This window comes from Felis catus, chromosome B1 (assembly GCF_018350175.1).
Source record: "Felis catus isolate Fca126 chromosome B1, F.catus_Fca126_mat1.0, whole genome shotgun sequence".
In the NCBI taxonomy this organism is placed as follows: domain Eukaryota; kingdom Metazoa; phylum Chordata; class Mammalia; order Carnivora; family Felidae; genus Felis; species Felis catus.
Window position 1 is genome coordinate 110,611,633 of NC_058371.1, and position 9,057 is coordinate 110,620,689.

Sequence of the window (9,057 nt, forward strand, 5' to 3'; positions counted from 1 at the left end):
AGGCAATACCTAATCACTTAAAAAAAAAAGAACATTATAAAACAGACAAGGAAAAAGAACTACAAACACTGCAATCCAGACAACAGTGCTAACTCTTAGCATATACCTTTCTACATCTTTTTTTTTTTTAATTTTTTTAATGTTTATTTATTTTTGAGACAGAGAGAGACAGAGCATGAACGGGGGAGGGGCAGCGAGAGAGGGAGACACAGAATCGGAAGCAGGCTCCAGGATCTGAGCCATCGGCCCAGAGCCCGACGCGGGGCTCAAACTCAGGGACTGCGAGATCGTGACCCGAGCTGAAGTCAGACGCTTAACTGACTGAGCCACCCAGGCGCCCCTCTACATCTTTTTTTTTTTTTTTTAGGTATATGCATGTGTATGTATGTGCCCCTTGCACTTCATCTGCACTTATCTATGTTATTTGCCATTAACAGTGAAGAAAAAACTAATTTTTCATCTTGAAAAACACACACACACAAAAGCTGTATCCTTGGACCGAAGTTTCATATTCTTGTGATGTTTTTTTCAAAGGGATTTAGGGAGTCCTACCTATTTAGTTCAGGGAACAGAAAACACCAAGTGAGAGAAGGTTGATACTGGATGTAAAAGAAAATAGAAACAAGTCAAGGTCGAAGAAAAAGAACAGGTTCAGAGGCCCCGGATCCTCAGCTGCTGTTGCTTCTCATCTTGCACCTGGCCTCCTGCCGAACACCAAGTGCCTGCCCTTGACTTCCCTCCTCCCTCCTGCCCTTGAGGAGACACACATTAAGACATGAGGAGCCTAAACTCCCAGTCTCCTGTGCTAACCCTACAATGCACACGCCCATGACACTCCAGCTGGTACTGAGTGATTTCGTAGTTTCTAGTGATTGGCATTGCCTTAGGGGACTTCCTTGTGTTTTGACAACATTGGTATCTCAATAAAAGATCGAAGAAGAAATCTCTTGCCACAGGAATGCACAATTCAAATAGGTTAATTATGTTAAATGTTCCATAGAATAATGAATACATATATGGGATGTGTGCTTGATATTTACATTCTATTTTATAAAATGTTACCACCTATGTTGGCAAAACATGAGCTTCAATGTCAGCTGAATTTGAAATCTTACTCCTGACTTTGCCACTTACAAGTTATAAGAACTTCATCAAGGACCTTAATTCTCCAAGCTTCAATTTCCTTAGATGAAATGTAGCTAATAATACCTAACTAAAAATTTAAGTTTTATATGAAATAACATATTCAAAAAGACAAATATAAGGCCAGGCAAATAGTTTCTTAAACCTTTATTCCTTATCACAGCTAGAATGGTGTCTCGTGTATTTGTTGCAATTGAATTAAATAGATGAGCACACCACATAAACACGAGTTTAATTCTCTGCCAGCATAGGCATCTGAGAAGTTTTGCAAAGTTGAGAGAGAGCTCCTTGGTCTTCTGGTGCTGCAGAAGGGTGCCCAACACTGCCATTTATTTATACATGTACCATGTTAAGAATCTACTTGGGTGCATGTCAAAGAAAAGAAAGAGACTGAGAATTTGAAAGAGTGGCCAGTAGGAAGGACACAGACCCAGGAATTTTCCACCATGTTGCCATAGAGCTTGCCCTACTGAATCGACACAAAGTTACATAGGACTTTGCATTAGCCATCAGCTTCAGAGATTCTCAATATAAATCTGATTCAAGCAGAGAATTTAAAGAATTTAGGAGGAAAAGAGAAATAATTGCCCTGCACCATCCTAGAAAGAATTTAAGATTAAAAAGGACAGAGCCGTGAATTTGCATTGAATGGATATGAAGAGCTAAGAGTTGGTCAGCATTTTTTTTTTTTTTTTTGATGAGTTAGGAATGATGGGTTTCCCTTAATGATGGGTTTCCAGTAAGAATAGTGTTTCTGGAAAAATGTAATCTGAAACTTTTCTCTTTATTTCCTATTTTACCTCTTCTGACTGAAAGAGTAGTTTAGTTTCTACATCACCAGCAAAATTCAGGGCACTGGATGACTGATCTTGTCTGTAGACAGAGAATGAGAGAAAATGAGGTGTTTTCATAAAGAAGACACTTCCTGCCTAAAAATATCTATTGCTGAAATTCTATTTTAGAATCTCCTTATAAAATGCTTATCATAGTGCCTGTGCATATTAATTGTTCAATATATGTTGGCTATTTCTATCATCATTATAATACACATAATATTACATATTGTCATTACCTCTACAGTGTTGTAGTCCCAGAAAGGATAGTACTTTAAGATGTTTTAGACCACATTATTCTGCTCCAAACCTTCCAGTGGCTTCTCATCTCCCTCAGAATCAAAATAATTTTTTTGTTTTGCAGCGATCCCCAAGGCTCTATATCATCTGACGTCCACCTCCACGCTTGGCCTCATCTCCTGCCTCTCTCTCCCGTATTCATTCCACACCATCCAGGCCAGGCTTCTTGTTGTTACCTCAATATCTGAAGCACATTCCCACCATAGGGCCCTTGCATTTGCTCCTCCTCGGCTTGAAAGCGGGATTGCTCTCTATCTCACATCTTTTAGGTCCTGACTTAAATGTCATCTTCTCAGTAAGACCAACCCCTGAGTGTCCTATTTAAAATTGCAGTATCTGCATACACACCACCCACTTGAACTCCCTATCTCCTTTCCTGGCTTTATTTTTCTACATAGTGTGTATCATAATCTAACATAGTGTATGCATGTGTGTGTACATTTATATATAAATAAATATAAATGTTTTATATATGGGTGTGTATACATATACACATACATATACATATACATATACATATACATATACATATACAGCTATTTCCCTTCACTGGAATATAAGCTCAGCCAAGCCAGATATATTATTTTATTGCTGATGCTTAGCCCCAAATAGCTGTATAATAAATATTTGCTGAATTAATACATGAATCATATACATTGCTATTTGTAATGAAAAATCTAAGAAAATATTTTAATAAAAGTACAATCATGAAAGGAGGCATGAGATCAGATGGACACCACCCAAGAAGGTGAAGGACAGAGAATGGAACAGGTTTTCGTTTTGTTTTGTTTTTTAATTTTAGAGAGATAGCACGTAGTGGGGGAGAGGGCCAGAGGAAGGGAAAGAGAAAGAGACACAGAGAGAGAGTCCCAAGCAGTCTCCACACTCAGCAAGGAGACCAACGTGTGGCTTGATTTCATGAACCATGAGAGTTCATGCCAAAATCAAGAGTTGGATGCTCAACCAGCTGAGCCATCCAGACACCCCAAGAATGGGACAGTCTCGGACCCTGAAGATTAACCTGTCTACTTGATCACTTTGCAGAAGGCCAACCCTCTTCAGTGGGCCAGAAACAAGACTGCATTAATCCTGTCAATAGAGGAAAACCCAACCCTAATCTCAGAAGCTCCACTGCTGTATTAAAACCCTTTTGTGGTCACTTCTCATGTATGTTAATAGATCTCTCCTCTTCCTCTAAGGGTACTAAAACCAACTAAACAAACAAAAAATTTCAAGGGCTGAGAAGGGAATGACTAACTAAATATAACCACATTGTACTGTAAAAAATAAAGACTGCCAAAATAAGAGCCTATCAACAAGGAACACATTACGTTGCTCCTGGTTTCAACTTTGAGATAGGAAAGTTAAAGAAACTGAGGTTAACAATTCTCTATTTTGCATATAATAATCAGAAATTTTAAATGATCGGCTCATCCTTTCAAAGTGCGACCTGGATATTTAAAGGCAGGGACTACGTGACTCTGGGCAAAAATATACCGTATCACATTGGAAGCTTGGTATGCCTTCCCAGCTGCTGCAAGAACATTTGTCATGTGCTGACAGCATTCTCACTTCTGAGGGTACGCATAGTCTCAAACAGTAGCTGCAGCCTCTGCTTCGGTTTGGGTGTCTTTGTGAAATCAATTCTCAATAACCCTGTGAGAGCAGAACATAAGGAAGGTCTTAAGTCCCCTCCTACCTTTTGAAACCATTTCAAAGTTAAGTATATAATCAGAAGAGGTTACCTTTCAATGATATGCAGGTTGGGGGCAGAAGTGTGGTGAAACCAAACACTTCTTCAGGCCTGCACAGGGTCTCATGCCTCTGGGATTAAACATCAGCTTTGGGTGTCGACTAAAGCAGAGTCATCACAAACTTGCTCTGAGAACTTTTAATCATAGCTTTCTCTTTCTTGGCATAGGTAAGTTAGAGGGTGGTGGTGTTTTTTTCATAGAGGCCTTGGGGAAGGAAAATTAAGTAGAAAGAGAGAGGGGCTGTGTTGGATGGACGCAGACCATAGGTTAGTTTACAAGGGAATATGATATGGGCTTAAGCAAGTAGAAGAAGCCGTATGATATGCAAAAATTAGCTGTACAAGGTAATCTGATTACCGTCAGATAATCGTGAAGACAGTGGTCCTCAGAGAGCCATCTGGACCAGCAGCATCAGCATCATCAGGGGACTCGTTGGAGATGCAAATTCTCAGACCTATCCCAGTCCTACTGGATCGGAAACTCTAGAGGTAGAGAGTTCAACAAGCCCTCCAGGTGATGCTGATGCAACCCTAAAGTTTGAGAACCACTGAACCACAGGATCTCGTGCCCTAGTGCAGAGATTCTCCAACATTAGTGAGCATCAGTCACCTGTAGGTAGATCACAACTGCCAATGCCCTGCACAGGATATGTTCTTCGTCAGTTCTTGTGGACTTGTGGACGACAGGAAAGGAGGGATGGGGGTGTATTCCCTTAAACTGAAGAAGCAGAACTATTCAACTTCCATCACTATCTCTTACTTTTTGTTTTTTGTTAGACTCAAATTTATAGAACAAAAGTTAATCTCTAACACCAATTACCAGGTATGAAATAAATGTACCTAATATTTTACTGAGTCGAAATCAGTATATATACTATTTTGTGATACAATTTTTATTTTATTTTAGTTTATTTGTTCATTTATTTATTTATATTTAAGTAGGCTGTATGACCAACGTGGGTGGTTGAACTCAAGACCCTGAGATCAAGAGTTACATACTCTATCTTTTAAATTTTTTTAAAGTTTATTATTTAGTTTTTGAGAGAGAGAGAGAGAGACAGAGACAGAGCATGAGCAGGGGACAGCAGAGAGAAAAGGGAGACACCAAATCCAAAGCAGGCCCCGAGCTGTCAGCACAGAGCCCGACACAGGGTTGGAACTGACAAACTGTTAAGATCATGACCTGAGACCCAGTCGGACACTTAACCAACAGAGCCACCCAGGGGCCCCGAGTTTCATGCTCTATTGACTGAACCAGCCAGGTGACTTTATTTATTTATTTTTAAAATATATTTATGTTTACCTTTATCTATAAAGCATTAGGGTCTATTGCTTTTTTTTTCCACTTGGTTTATGTGCACACTTTCATGTATCAGTTTATCCCATGTGCTTGTTACTTTTATGCTTTACAATCTTTCTTTGTATTTCCTTTTCCCTGGCTTATAATTGAACAATTAACTCTGATATTTATGACGAGTAGTGGCAATAGCATTGGAATCAGTTAGTGCTACCAGGTGCTAAGTTCAATTCAAATAACAAAGAAAGAATCAGTCCCAGTTCTGTAGAGACAGCAGTCACATGAAGTAATTTAAGGAAATTAACAAGGACCACAGTAAGAAGCACCTCAGAGTTTAGATGATTGGGGAATATGCAGTAAAGAAGTGATCAGAGTCTCCAAGACTCCTTGGAGAAAATTAAGTTTTGGATCAGCACTGAGAGTAAGTGATGGATATAGATTGGCAGAGAGTGGCAAAGCCATTCCACATTTAAAGAATGGCTTTTCCAAGGGTCCACAGAGAGGAACTAGCAAGTCATGTGCTGGGTGCTATCTGCCAATTAACTTGGCTCAAGAAGAAGGTCATGTTAGGAAATAACAAAAGATGAGGTTGAGGAGTTGACAATGAGCCCAGAATGCTAAGCTAAGAGATATAGTAACCAGTAAACAGGAAATCTTGATAGATTCACAAATGAGGCAGTGATGTGATAAAACTATTTAAAAAAAAAAAAAAGGTTGACATCCAAAATGAGTATTGATATAGAAGTAAAATCCACAAGTTTTCATAGCTGGCAGTGTAAGCCATTTAAAACAAGAATTATTGTAAGATGTAAAATAATTTGCACTATTATGCCTCTCTTCCTTTGTTTGTATACTTCAGGTGCTTTCACAACTCTCTGTCCTATTTCCTCCAGCATCACGGGGTAAAATAGTTCCATTGTAAGTTTGTGCTAGGAAGAATAGCCTTTGATACTCCGAATTCTGTCATGCAAAAGTAGTTCAAGTTTTCCTGAGTCAGTCTTAACACTGTATTTCTGAAGTACTTTTCTGATCCCCTTCCACCTACATTGAGCTCTAAAGCTGCATTGCTTAACCTTAGTCAACCCAGCGAAGCCCTTGCTTGTATATGCTTTGCAAACCCTGTTAGCTTCATTTAATGCAATTGCATCTCTACTCACATTTCACTGTCTTTGACTGGAGCAGTAACAGGGCTGAGAATAGCTCTTAAAAATCTTAATATTTTAGATATGCCAAATACATTAAATAAAAGTGAAAGTGTGATGCTACACTGTCCAGTTCTAATCCTGAATTCTATTTTTGTTTTTAATTTAAAAATCCTACATATATGAGAAGCCATCTATAATTGAGCAGTAATTGTTCACTCTGGGGTCCATATAACTCCAGGATACCTTAGTGAATTCAGTTTTTTTTTAATTTTTTAAGATTTTATTTTTTTAATTAAAAATGCTTATTTATTTTTGAAAGGGAGAGAGAGAGAGAGGGAAAAAAAAAGAACAACAACATGTGCAAGAGGGCGAGTGAGTGGGTGAGGGGCAGGGAGAGAGGGAGACAGAGTCCCAAGCACGCTCCACGCTGGCAGCACAGAGCCTTACTCGGGGCTCAGTCTCATAAACCGTGAAATCGTGACCTGAGACAAAATCAAGAGTTGGATGCTTAACCGACTGAGCCATGCAGGCACCCCATAAGATTGTATTTTTAAGTAATCTCTACACCCAACGTGGGACTTGAACCTACAGCTCGAAGATCAAGAGGGGCAGGCTCCTCGGACTGAGTCAGCCAGACACCCCCACAGGTAGTGAGTTTAAATCAAGGGCAGAGCTGATGGATAATGAATTGGTGAGGGAATTTTGCCAAGGCTTGATACCCTGCGGAGTGATGATTTCCAAATGAAACGTTTTCAAACTTGTTAAGGACTCTGAGAGCTAGGCAGAGCAAAGTATTGAAGAGCAGAACCCATAGATTTGGTTCAACGTGTTTAAATAGTTTTTTGGCCCAAACTGTTTCAAGTACTGAGAAATGAGGTCTGAGGTTTGGGAGAGTAAGTCATTGGGATGGTGAGAAAAAAACGGTAAATACTTCCTATGTGATATAAACCAAAGAAAGTCACTAGGCAGATTCCTAGATAACAGATGATTGTCATTCATGTATTTTCTTCGATGTTTCCACTATTCCAGTATCTCTTATAGAGTCCTACGGTCCCATCAACCTTGGTGCAATCAAGAAAATCCATGCATTTCCCTGAAATAACAAATCCTACAAGCTCAGAAAGGAGAGAGGGAGAAAAAGGAGAAAAGTAAAGAAGAGGGAGAAGAGGAGAGAAAGGAGAGTGTGATAATTTAATTTATATGGGAAAGTCTTAATTGGGAAACAGGAATATACTCTTCCCAGGCTTCATTTTCCAAATTCTTTTCTGAGTGTGAACATTGAGCCACACTTGTGTGTGATTTAGCACTTAAAGATTCACTTGGGGTGCCTGGCTGGCTCAGTGGGTAGAGCATGTGACTTCTTGATCTCTGGTTGTGAGTTTGAGCCTCACTTTCGGTGTAGACATTACTTAAAAATAAAATCTTAAAAAAAAAAAAAAAAAGGTTTAGGGCACATGGGTGGCTTAGTCAGTTAAGCATCCAACTTTGGCTCAGGTCATGATCTCATCACAGTTTGTGGGTTCCAGCCCCACGTCGGGCTCTGTGCTGACAGCTCAGAGCCTGGAACCTGCTTTGGATTCTGTGTCTCCCTCTCTGCCCCTCCCCCATTCATACTCTCTCTGTCTCTCAGAAATGAATAAATGTTAAAAAAAAATTTTTTTAAAGATTCACTTGTCTTTTTGTTGTTGTTGTATATGAAAATTTATTGTCATGTTTTCATCATCAAAACTTAAGATCTTGGTCTTTGCTTCTTGCCTTTGTATAAGGCCAAAAGAGAGAGACATTGGCTACTTTGACGACCTTAAAGCAAACTCCAGGAATGTCACCAACAGCATGACCTTTGCAACCAAATCCAGCAACCAGAACCTCACCGTTTTCCTCGATAAAATTCAAACAACCATCATTGGGTACAAAGGCGGTGATTTTCTTGCCATTCTTGATCAGCTGGACTCTGACACACTTCCTGATGGCAGAATTTGGCCGTTTGGCTTCAACCCCTACTTTTTTCCAGCACAATTCCTTTCGCATGGGAAGAGCCTCCAAAAGGGTTGGCCTTCAGGACTGTGCCCAAATTGGCTTTCTTGTACTGTTTATTGTACCACTTCTGATCTCGTCAGTGGCTACGGAGCTTCCTGGCAGTATGAAGACCACGACACTTGCCCATCCTGTCAGCACCATGGGCTTGAGCAAAAGCAAGATTCACTTGTCTCATGGCATGATCTTCACATACATCTGTGTCCATTGGAAGGAACAGGGACTGCTTCTAATAATGGGAAAATTGGCTCTGTTGAACTTAATTTTTCTTTTTTAACATGTATTTATTTTTGAGAGACAGAGTGGGGGAGGAGCAGAGAGAGAGAGGAAGACACATAATCTGAAGCAGGCTCCAGGCTCTGAGCTGTCTGCATAGAGACTGACATGGGGCTCAAACTCATGAACCGTGAGATCATGACCTCAGCCGAAGTTGGACGCCTAACTGACTGAGCCACCCAGGTGCCTCGAGAATTAATTTTTCTACCGAGGCATATTCCTGGGGGATTCTTTTTCCCTAGGATGAATTTGACTACTAGTGGTGTCTCTCCTAGG

The 9,057-nt window shown here is 40.0% G+C and overlaps 1 pseudogene; it reads right to left on the reverse strand.

The window, feature by feature from the left end:
* Nucleotides 1–8,161: 8,161 nt before the first annotated feature.
* LOC101100386 lies at nucleotides 8,162–8,728 on the reverse strand (annotated as a pseudogene).
* Between the last annotated feature and the right edge of the window lie 329 nt (nucleotides 8,729–9,057).